Source organism: Pleurodeles waltl, chromosome 7, assembly GCF_031143425.1.
Source record: "Pleurodeles waltl isolate 20211129_DDA chromosome 7, aPleWal1.hap1.20221129, whole genome shotgun sequence".
Taxonomy (NCBI): domain Eukaryota; kingdom Metazoa; phylum Chordata; class Amphibia; order Caudata; family Salamandridae; genus Pleurodeles; species Pleurodeles waltl.
In genome coordinates this window covers 164,267,928-164,280,561 of record NC_090446.1, presented here as the reverse complement: position 1 = coordinate 164,280,561, position 12,634 = coordinate 164,267,928, and positions in this window count along the sequence as shown.

Genomic DNA, 12,634 nt, shown 5'->3' with positions numbered 1-12,634 from the left:
TGAGCGGTATAGTTTTTGAGTTTATAACTCTTACTAATAAAGCTACACTTTATTACTTATCTTACACAGTGCTGGTTGTGGTGGTGCATTTGTCCAGTTAATGTTCGTAGGAAACACCATGGCTAGCTGCAGGATGACCGCTCAGCAGGTGATTGGTATCCTTTTTGAGTCATTGTCTGATCATGATTATGAGACGGACTCTGCATCTGAGGCAGAGGAGGAAGTGAGAGATTCTGGCAGTGAAGTTTCTGTCGGAGAGGAATCTTCTGATGAGGAAGCCACACTCAGTTTAAATGAAGGGCCTGTTTCAGAGGAGGACACTGATGTGCCATTAGTGCAGCAACCTGGGGCTGAAAGGTTTCCCGTTAGAAGACCTGAACTCTGGGTTGCCCCCAAACATGGAGCAGTCAGATTGCCTGCCTTTACTGGTCTCCCGGGGTGTAGAGTCAATACAGAGAACTTTTTGCCTGTCAATTTCTTTGAGTTATTTGTGGATGATGTGTTTTTGGAAGAGATTGTTGAGCAGACTAATTTGTATGCGGAGCAGTATTTGAGGGACAACACTGCTAGACTTAGGCCACACTCTAGAGCTACCCAGTGGATTCCCACAAATTTGGAGGAGATGAAAAGTTTTTTAGATTTGACTCTTTTGATGGGGTTGATAAGGAAGCTGTCACTGGCTTCTTATTGGTCTACTAGTCCCTTGATGGCAACAGCTATATTTCCTGCAATAATGAGTCGTAATCGGTATTTGCTTCTTCTTAGGATGCTGCATTTTATTGACAATGCATTAGCCTTGCCACGAGATCACCCTGATTCTGACCGTCTTTTTAAGATTAGGCCTGTCCTTGATCATTTTGTAGATTGGTTTTCAGAGGTCTATGTTCCAGGCAAAGAAATAGCTGTGGACGAGTCTTTGGTCCTCTTCAAGGGTTGTTTGGTTTTTAGGCAGTACATTCCTAGCAAGAGGGCATGATGTGGAATTAAATTGTATATGCTGTCTGAAAGTAGTACAGGATATGTGTATAATTTCTGTGTCTACACTGGTAGGGATTCCAGTATTAACCCCCACTGGTTGTCCTCCCACTTTTGGAGTTACTGAGAAAATTGTGTGGGAACTTGGCAGACGACTGTTCAACAAAGGTCACCATTTGTATGTCGATAACTTTTACACTGGAGTGCAGTTGTTCAAGGAATTGTTTAGAGTGGACACTGTTGCTTGTGGCACAATTCGTTGTAACGGAAAGGCTATCCAAGGGAGCTTGTCTGGAAAAAAATTTGAGAGGGGACAGTGCAGTGCCTTGCGGAATGATGAGCTGTTAGCTTTGAAGTTTTCAGACAGGAGGGATGTCTACATGCTAAGTACCATCCATGATGAGAGTACTTCCCCCATGACTGTTTGGGGCCAGGTTGCTGAAGTGAGCAAACCTGTGTGCATTTTAGATTATAATAAGCACATGGGAGCTGTAGACAGAGTTGATCAAAGGTTGGAACCTTATACTGCTATTCGTAAGTCCTACGTTTGGTATAAGAAGTTAGCAATTCACTTCTTCCACTTAGCAACTTTTAATGCTTTTATTGTGTTGAAGGGTAGGTCTCCAGAGTCAAAGATGACATTTGTGAAATTTCAGGAGTCAGTGATAGAGAGCCTTATTGTGGTGGAACAGGCCAGAGTTCCTAGAGAAGCAGTGGTGGAGGATGTGGCTAGATTGAAAGATCGCCACTTTGCTGAGCACATTCCTCCCACACCCAAAAAAGACTTTCCAGCTAAGAAATGTAGAGTGTGTTTTCGAAGAGGTATCCGGAGGGAGACTCGAATGTACTGCCCAGATTGTCCTTCAAATCCTGGGCTGTGTATGGGTGGTTGTTTTAAGAATTACCACACCCAGAAGAATTACTGGGAACAACCATGAGTGTAAACTGTCTGTTTTGTATTTTCATGTGTTCAGTTTCATTGTTAGCATTTCTGTCAAGAACTTAGTTAGAACTTTTGTGTTTGTAGTTTTGTAATTATTTCTAATTAGTTGGTGGTTTCTTGGTTTAAAAAAAAAAAAAAGTGATGTCATTGTGTGTGGAGTGACGCTTTGCTGAGGGTGTACATAGTGTACATATTGACTTGCTGTTGGCTACTGCAACACACTGCCAGCCAAACACCAGTCCACACACTCCCATCAGCTGGTGTGATTGCTGTATCAGGCATGTGGGCATATGTAAGTGATGGGCCCTTGAGTGGCGCTGTCTGTCGATGCGAGAGTTGTAATGTGCTGGGCCCGTGGCTGGCGGCGTGAATGGTCTTGTGCATGTCATGTATGAAAGGTGTGTGAATGGACTGTAAAGCGGTTGGTGCCTTGCCGTGGCTTTACAACTCACAAGCTGTGAGTCATTGGTTCAGTTTTTTTGGCCTATCAGTTATTAACAGTGCTTTTCATTTTTGTGGTGAAATCTCTTGTTAATAAAATTTTATCCACTGAATCATCACTCACCCTCGTGCCAAATCCAACCAGTATGTGTGGTAAAAATGACAAAACCTGCTCCACTGTAATCAGACGTCGCAGCACACCTGTGACACGCTAGGTGCCTCGGGTGGGACCCCGATGATGAAGCATGGCACCAACTTAGTTGGTGGGTGAGAGGTCTTTTTAACATAACCTAAGTGCATTTCTTTTCACAATTTCAGTGTTTGGAACATCACATAAGTATGTGGACACACCAAAATGATCTATTGCAAAACTACCTGTGTTGGGGGGTGGGGGGCACCTTTGGTTTTGGTCCTGGGTGCGGCCTTCATCTAGGGAAACTTACCAAAACCAGACATGTCTTAAAAATAGACACCCCAAGGAGTCCAAGGAGGTGTGGCTTGCCTGGATTCCCCATCATTTTCTTGCCCAGTCTCCTTGGCAAACCTCAAAATTTGCATAAAAAATCATATTTTCCTCACTTTTTTTGTAGGATCACAGCTGCGGCACACATTTCCTACCACCCAGCGGTCCCCTCAGTCCCCCATGTAAAATGATACCTCACTTGCATGGGACCCCAAAGCAGAGTCAGCCTAAAAGATGTATAAAAGAAAAATATGTGCTTATCAACTCGTTGTGCTATCCCATCAATCTTTACAAGTTTTTGGCCTTATTCTGTTGCAGGCACTTGGCCCAACCACACAATTGAGGTATCATTTTTATCGGGAGACATGGGGGAATGCTGGGTGGAAGGAAATTTGTTGCTCCTCTCAGATTCCAGAACTTTCTGTCACCGAAATGTGAGGAAAAAGTGTTTTTTTAGCCAAATTTTGAGGTTTGCAAAGGATTCTGGGTAGCAGAACCTGGTGAGAGCCCCACAAGTCACCCCATCTTGGATTCCCCTAGGTGTCTAGTTTAAAAAATGCCCTGGTTTGCTAGGTATTCCCAGGTGCCGGCTGAGCTAGAGGCCAAAATCCACAGGTTGGCACTTTGTAAAAAACACCTCTTTTTTCTGTGAAAAAATGTGATGTGTCCACGTTGTGTTTTGGGCCATTTCCTTTCGTGGGCGCTAGGCCTACCCACACAAGTGAGGTACCATTTTTATCGGGCAACTTGGGGGAACGCTGGGTGGAAGGAAGTTTGTGGCTCCTCTCAGAGTCCAGAACTTTCTGTCACCGAAATGAGAGGAAAAAGTGTTTTTTGGTCAAATTTTGAGGTTTGCAAAGGATTCTAGGTAACAGAACCTGGTCAGAGCCCCACAAGTCACCCCATTATTGATTCCCCTAGGTGTCTAGTTTTCAGAAATGCGCTGGTTTGTTAGGTTTCCCCAGTTGCCGACTGAGCTAGAGGCCAAAATCCACAGGTAGGCACTTTGTAAAAAACACCTCTGTTTCCAGTGAAAAAATGTGATGTGTCCACATTGTGTTTTGGGCTATTTCCTTTCGTGGGCGCTAGGCCTACCCACACAAGTGAGGTACCATTTTTATCGGGAGACTTGGGGGAACGCTGGGTGGAAGGAAATTTGTAGCTCCTCTCAGATTCCAGAACTTTCTGTCACCGAAATGAGAGGAAAAAGTGTTTTTTTGGTCAAATTTTGAGGTTTGCAAAGGATTCTGGGTAACAGATCCTGGTCAGAGCCCCACAGTTCACCCCATGTTTCATTCCCCTAGGTGTCTAGTTTTAAAAAATGTGCTGGTTTGCTAGGTTTCCCCAGGTGCCGGCTGAGCTAGAGGCCAAAATCCACAGTTAGGCACTTTGTAAAAAACACCTCTATTTTCTTTGAAAAAATTTGATGTGTCCACGTTGTGTTTTGGGCCATTTTCTTTCGTGGGCGCTAGGCCTACCCACACAAGTGAGGTGCCATTTTTATCGGGAGACTTGGGGGAACACTGGGTGGAAGGAAATTTGTGGCTCCTCTCAGATTCCAGAACTTTCAGTCACCGAAATGAGAGGAAACAGTGTTTTTTTTGGCCACATTTTGAGGATTGCAAAGGATTCATGGTAACAGAACCTGGTCAGAGCCCCACAAGTCACCCCATCTTGGATTCCCCTGAGTGTCTAGTTTTCAAAAATGCACTGGTTTGGTAGGTTTCCCCAGGTGCCGGCTGAGCTAGAGACCAAAATCCACAGGTAGGCACTTTGTAAAAATCACCTCTGTTTTCTGTGAAAAAATGTGATGTGTCCAGGTTGTGTTTTGGGCCATTTCTTTTCCTGGGCGCTAGGCCTACCCACACAAGTGAGGTACCATTTTTATTGGGAGACTTGAGTGAGACTGGGTGGAAGGAAATTTGTGGCTTCACTCAGATTCCAGAACTTTCTGTCACCGAAATTAGAGGAAAAGTGTTTTTTCGGTCAAATCTTGAGGTTTGCAAAGGATTCTGGGTAACAGAACCTGGTCAGATCCCCACAAGTCACCCCATCTTGGATTCCCCTAAGTGTCTAGTTTTCAAAAATCTGCTGGTTTGCTAGGTTTCCCCAGGTGCCGACTGAGCTAGAGGCCAAAATCCACAGGTAGACACTTTGTAAAAAACACCTCTGTTTTCTGTGAAAAAATGTGATGTGTCCACGTTGCGTTTTGGGCCATTTCCTTTCGTGGGCGCTAGGCCTACCCACACAAGTGAGGTACCATTTTTATCGGGAGACTTGGGGGAACACTGTGTGGAAGGAAATTTGTGGCTCCTCTCAGATTCCAGAACTTTCTGTCACCGAAATGAGAGGAAAATGTGTTTTTTGGTCAAATTTTGAGGTTTGCAAAGGATTCTGGGTAACAGAACCTGGTCAGAGCCCCACAAGTCACCCCATCTTGGATTCTTCTAGGTGTCTAGTTTTCAAAAATCTGCTAGTTTGCTAGGTTTCCCTAGGTGCCGACTGAGGTAGAGGCCAAAATCCACAGGTAGGCACTTTGTAAAAAACACCTCTGTTTTCTGTGTAGAAATGTAATGTATCCACGGTGTTTTTTGGGCCATTTCCTTTAGTGGGCGCTAGGCCTACCCACACAAGTGAGGTACCATTTTTATCGGGAGACTTGGGGGAACGCTGGGTAGAAGTACATTTGTGGCTCCTCTCAGATTCCAGAACTTTCTGTCACCTAAATGAGAGGAAAAAGTGTTTTTTTGGTCAAATTGTGAGGTTTGCAAAGGATTCTGGGTAACAGAACCTGTCAGATCCCCACAAGTCACTCCATCTTGGATTCCCATAGGTGTCTAGTTTTCACAAATGCGCTGGTTTGCTAGGTTTCCCCAGTTGCCGACTGAGCTAGAAGCCAAAATCCACAGGTAGACACTTTGTAAAAAACACCTCTGTTTTCAGTGAAAAAATGTGATGTGTCCACATTGTGTTTTGGGCTATATCCTTTCGTGGGCGCTAGGCCTACCCACACAAGTGAGGTACCATTTTTATCAGGAGACTTGGGGGAACGCTGGGTGGAATGAAATTTGTGGCTCCTCTCAGATTCCAGAACTTTCTGTCACCGAAATGAGAGGAAAAAGTGTTTTTTTGGTCAAATGTTGAGGTTTGCAAAGGATTCTGGGTAACAGAACCTGATCAGAGCCCCACAAGCCAACCCATCTTGGATTCCCCCTAAGTGTCTAGTTTTCAAAAATGCACTGGTTTGGTAGGTTTCCCCAGGTGCCGGCTGAGCTAGAGACCAAAATCCACAGGTAGGCACTTTGTAAAAAACAACTCTGTTTTCTGTGAAAAAATGTGATGTGTCCAGGTTGTGTTTTGGGCCATTTCTTTTCCTGGGCGCTAGGCCTACCCACACAAGTGAGGTACAATTTTTATCGGGAGACTTGAGGGAACACTGGGTGGAAGGAAACTTGTGGCTTCACTCAGATTCCAGAACTTTCTGTCACCGAAATTAGAGGAAAAGTGTTTTTTTGGTCAAATTTTGAGGTTTGCAAAGGATTCTGGGTAACAGAACCTGGTCAGATCCCCACAAGTCACCCCATCTTGGATTCCCCTAGGTGTCCAGTTTTAAAAAATCTGCTGGTTTGCTAGGTTTCCCTAGGTGCCGACTGAGCTAGAGGCCAAAATCCACAGGTAGACACTTTGTAAAAAACACCTCTGTTTTCTGTGAAAAAATGTGATGTGTCCACGTTGCGTTTTGGGCCATTTCCTTTCGTGGGCGCTAGGCCTACCCACACAAGTGAGGTACCATTTTTATCGGGAGACTTGGGGGAACGCTGGGTGTAAGGAAATTTGTGGCTCCTCTCAGATTCCAGAACTTTCTGTCACCGAAATGAGAGGAAAACGTGTTTTTTTGGTCAAATTTTGAGGTTTGCAAAGGATTCTGGGTAACAGAACCTGGGCAGAGCCCCACAAGTCACCCCATCTTGGATTCTCCTAGGTGTCTAGTTTTCAAAAATCTGCTAGTTTGCTAGGTTTCCCTAGGTGCCGACTGAGGTAGAGGCCAAAATCCACAGGTAGGCACTTTGTAAAAAACACCTCTGTTTTCTGTGTAGAAATGTAATGTATCCACGGTGTGTTTTGGGCCATTTCCTTTAGTGGGCGCTAGGCCTACCCACACAAGTGAGGTACCATTGTTATCGGGAGACTTGGGGGAATGCTGGGTAGAAGGAAATTTGTGGCTCCTCTCAAATTCCAGAACTTTCTGTCACCTAAATGAGAGGAAAAAGTGTTTTTTTGGTCAAATTTTGAGGTTTGCAAAGGATTCTGGGTAACAGAACCTGGTCAGAGCCCCACAAGTCACCCCATCTTGGATTCCCCTAGGTGTCTAGTTTTCAAAAATCTGCTGGTTTGCTAGGTTTCCCCAGGTCCCGACTGAGCTAGAGGCCAAAATCCACAGGTAGGCACTTTGTAAAAAACACCTCTGTTTTCTGTGAAAAAATGTGATGTGTCCACGTTGTGTTTTGGGCTATTTCCTTTCATGGGCGCTAGGCCTACCCACACAAGTGAGGTACCATTTTTATCAGGAGACTTGGGGGAACTCTGTGTGGAAGGAAATTTGTGGCTCCTCTCAGATTCCAGAACTTTCTGTCACCGAAATGAGAGGAAAAAGTGTTTTTTTGGTCAAATTTTGAGGTTTGGAAAGGATTCTGGGAAACAGATCCTGGTCAGAGCCCCACAAGTCACCCCATGTTGGATTCCCCTAGGTGTCTAGTTTTAAAAAATGCGCTGGTTCGCTAGGTTTCCCCTGGTGCCGGCTGAGCTAGAGGCCAAAATCCACAGGTAGGCACTTTGTAAAAAACACCTCTGTTTTCTATGAAAAAATTTGTTCTGTCCACGTTGTGTTTTGGGCCATTTCCTTTTGTGGGCGCTAGGCCTATCCACACAAGTGAGGTACCATTTTTATCGGGAGACTTGGGGGAACACTGGGTGGAAGGAAATTTGTGGCTCCTCTCAGATTCCAGAACTTTCTGTCACAGAAATGAGAGGAAAAAGTGGTTTTTTTGGCCAAACTTTGAGGTTTGCAAAGGATTCTGGGGAACAGAACCTGGTCAGAGCCCCACAAGTCACCCCATCTTCGATTCCGCTAGGTGTTTAGTTTTCAAAAATGCGCTGGTTTGGTAGGCTTCCCCAGGTGCCGGCTGAGCTAGAGACCAAAATCCACAGGTAGGCACTTTGTAAAAAACACCTCTGTTTTCTGTGAAAAAATGTGATGTGCCCAGGTTGTGTTTTGGGCCATTTCCTTTCGTGGGCGCTAGGCCTACCCACACAAGTGAGGTACCATTTTTATCGGGAGACTTGAGGGAACACTGGGTGGAAGGAAATCTGTGGCTTCTCTCAGATTCCAGAACTTTCTGTCACCGAAATGAGAGGAAAAAGTCTTTTTTTGGTCAAATTGTGAGGTTTGCAAAGGATTCTGGGTAACAGAACCTGGTCAGAGCCCCACAAGTCACCCCATCTTGGATTCCCCTGGGTGTCTAGTTTTCAAAAATCTGCTGGTTTGCTAGGTTTCCCCAGGTGCCGACTGAGCTAGAGGCCAAGATCCACAGTTAGGCACTTTGTAAAAAACACCTCTGTTTTCTGTGTAGAAATGTGATGTGTCCACGTTGTGTTTTGGGCCATTTCCTTTCATGGGCGCTAGGCCTACCCACACAAGTGAGGTACCATTTTTATCGGGAAACTTGGGGGAACGCTGGGTGGAAGGAAATTTGTGGCTCCTCTCAGATTCCAGAACTTTCTGTCACCGAAATGAGAGGAAAAAGTGTTTTTTTGGTCAAATTTTGAGGTTTGCAAAGGATTCTGGGTAACAGAATCTGGTCAGAGCCCCACAAATCACCCCATATTGGATTCCCCTAGGTGTCTAGTTTTCAGAAATACGCTGGTTTGCTAGGTTTCCCAGGTGCCGGCTGAGCTAGAGGCAAAAATCCACAGGTAGGCACTTTAAATAAAACACCTCTGTTTTCTGTGAAAAAATGTGATGTGTCCACGATGTGTTTTGGGCCATTTCCTTTCGTGGGCGCTAGGCCTACCCACACAAGTGAGGTACCATTTTTATCGGGAGACTTGGGGGAATGCTGGGTGGAAGGAAATTCGTGGCTCCTCTCAGATTCCAGAAATTTCTGGAACCAAAATGAGATAAAAAAGTGTTTTTTGGCCACATTTTGAGGTTTGCAAAGGATTCTGGGTAACAGAATCTGGTCAGAGCCCCACAAGTCACCCCATATTGGATTCCCCTAGGTGTCTAGTTTTCAGAAATACGCTGGTTTGCTAGTTTTCCCCAGGTGCCGTCTGAGCTAGAGGTCAAAATCCACAGGTAGGCACTTTGTAAAAAACACCTCTGTTTTCTGTTAAAAAAAATGTGATGTGTCCACGTTGTGTTTTGAGCCATTTCCTTTCGTGGGCGCTAGGCCTAACCACACAAGTAAGGTACCATTTTTATTGGGAGACTTGGGGGAACACAGAATAGCAAAACAAGTGTTATTGCCCCTTGTCTTTCTCTACATTTTTTCCTTACAAATGTAAGGCAGTGTGTAAAAAAGACGTCTATTTGAGAAATGCCCTGTAATTCACATGCTAGTATGGGCACCCCGGAATTCAGAGATGTGCAAATAACCACTGCTTCTCAACACCTTACCTTGTGGCCATTTTGGAAATACAAAGGTTTTCTTGATACCTATTTTTCACTTTTTATATTTCAGCAAATGAATTGCTGTATACCCGGTATAGAATTAAAACCCATTGCAAGGTGCAGCTCATTTATTGACTCTGGGTACCTAGAGTTCTTGATGAACCTACAAGCCCTATATATCCCCGCAACCAGAAGAGTCCAGCTGACGTAACGGTATATTGCTTTCAAACATCTGACATCGCAGGAAAACGTTACAGAGTAAAACGTGGAGAAAAATGGCTGTTTTTTTCACCTCAATTTCAATATTTGTTTATTTCAGCTGTTATTTTCTGTAGGAAACACTTGTAGGATCTACACAAATGACCCCTTGCTGAATTCATAATTTTGTCTACTTTTCGGAAATGTTTAGCTGTCTGGGATCCAGCATTGATTTCTCACCCATTTTGGTCACTAACTGGAAGGGGGCTGAAAGCACAAAAAATAGTAAAAATGAGGTATGTCGCAGTAAAATGTCAAAATTGTATTGAAAAATTGGATTTTCCAATTTAAGTCTGCCTGTTCCTGAAAGCTGGGGAGATGGTGATCTTGCCACGGCAATCCCTTTGTTGATGCCATTTTCAGGGAAAAAACCATGAGCTGCCTTCTGCAGCCCTTTTTTCCAATTTTTCTGAAAAAAACAAAAGTTTCACTGTATTTTAGCTAATTTCTTGGTCTCCTTCAGGGGAACCCACAAAGTCTGGGTACCTCTAGAATCCCTAGGATGTTGGAAAAAAAGGATGCAAATTTGGCGTTGGTATCTTATGTGAACAAAAAGTTATGAGGGCCTAAGCGCGAACTGCCCCAAATATCCATAAAATGGCTCGACACAGGAGGGGAAAAGGCCTGGCAGCGAAGGGGTTAATTGCGAAAACAAGTAATGAGAAAAATAATGCAACTATATTGTTGTTTTTGTGTTCTACTTTTACTTTACACTGTCACGTTTTCACACAGCTTGTTTTTAATTTGCTTGCTTATCAAAGTGTATACATACCAGTTAGTTACAGTTAGTTATACCCATATCATACTACTCTCTATAACTATATTACTGACCATAAGGGGGTAGGGTATGATGACAGTGTATGTGGTGCCAACAAGAACCTAGATAAACAAGGAAAGAAGGTCAAATCTGCAACAGGAATTAGTTACATTCGAACTAAACTAGTTCACTTCTCTCCGCAGTTCTCTTACCCAAATAGATAAAGTGATGGCAGCTACCTCACCCTATCTTCCAAAAATCACTGCAGGGTTTCCCAAGGTGTCTTCTTAATGGCAGTGGCAGTAGTAGCAGGCTTTTTCGCTAATAGGAAAGGCATTAGAACAAGTGAGGTCCCACTCCCACTTAGAGGTGAGGTCCAACTTTAGGATTAATCAAAAGGATTATCATCAAAGGCAACTAAATTAAAAGAAAATCACAGAATTAGTGGGTTATACATTTATATCAGACCTTTACAAATTCTGAGATCAGACTACTACCACCATGACACAACAAAGAAAAGAATACCTAATATTGTAGGAAAAGCTAGCAATAGGAAATTCTTCTGAGCAATGGGGAGCTATTTAACTAAAACTAAAATTACAAACTCCTGGAGTCAGGAGAAGTGTACTCAGCTTCAGGAGTGGAGTCGACAAGGTTAATCATTTATGTAACAAAAGACTTGAATGATGATTTTGATGATTAATGTTTTAGACTGAAATCTTTTTTGCATGGGGGTGGATAAGTACGGCTGGTATGTACTACTGCTTTGGTAATGGAAGATCCCACATTGAGTCAGTGCATCTTTCACCACATCTGCCCCACCAAGTGTGAGATACATTTATGGTGTAAATTAAGTAACCTCAGTAAATCACACAGCCTGGGGCAAGAGGCTTAGTAGTTTGATGAATGGATGGTGTTAGAAATACGGTCTCTGGTTGGCAGTCAGTTTGCACTCTGTCCAAGCAGGGACCCTCACTCTAGTCAGAGCAGGGGAGATATTCACTCAGGATAACCCCTGCTCTCCCCAGTGGTAGCTTGGCACAAGCAGTCAGACTTATCTCAAAGGCAATGTGTAAAGTATGATTACCATCACACACAGTAATACAGTGAAAACACTACAAAATGGACACCACACCATTTTAGAAAAATAGCCATTAGTTATCTAAATCAAACAAGACCAAAACGACAAAAATCAAACATACACAAGTAAAGATATGAATTTTTAAATTGAAAGAAGCCTTACTCCATAGAAAACAGTGGAAACATTGTTGTTGCACAAAGTACCTGGTTTGTGTCAAGAAAAAGCTGCACGGGTGAGCGTGTGTCGGAATGGTCATCGATGCGTTGATTCCTTGCTCGCAAGTGAGGCTGTTCGGCGTTTCTTTTCCAGTCAGGTAGGCGATGCATTGTCTTTCTCCCCTATAGGAGAGAGATGCATCGATTTCTGGATGGGCACCTCGGGTCCGGGCAGGTTCATGTTGATTTTGACACCCAGCAATGATGTGTGCGATATCGGGATGCATGATGATGAGGAACTGCACTGCAGGGGTTTTTCGTCATTCTCAGCAGCCGCAAATGCATTTTGATGCATCGATTTCCCAGCTGTGATGCAGGTAGTGCATCAATTTTTCAGCCACGATGCAGGTGGTAATTTTTACAGCCGTTTTGCAGGTGGTGCATGGAAATGTTCTCCGCATGGCTCCTGCGTCTGGATTTCAGTCTTAGTTCCACCAGCTTCACCTTTCAATGGCCCAGGGACTGGAGTGGGCACCACTTGGCAGGGCAGGGATCTCAGCCGAGACTCCAGGTGCTGGTAGAGGAAGTCTTTGATGGCCCTGAAACTTTAAAACAGGGGGCAAGCTCAATCCAAGCCCTTAGAGACACTTCACAAGTATAAATACACCACAAAGTCCAGTCTTTGTCCTCTTTAAGGCAGAAGCAGCAACTTCAGGCCAAACAAGCAAAGCACAATCACAGGCAAAGGGGCAGTACTCCTTCTCCAGCTCTTCAGCTTTTCTCCTTTTCTGAGGTTCCTCTTGACTCTAGAAGTAATGTAAAATTATGGGGTTTTGGGTCTACTACTTATACCTCTTTCTGCCTTTGAAGTTGGCAAACTTCAAAGGAAAG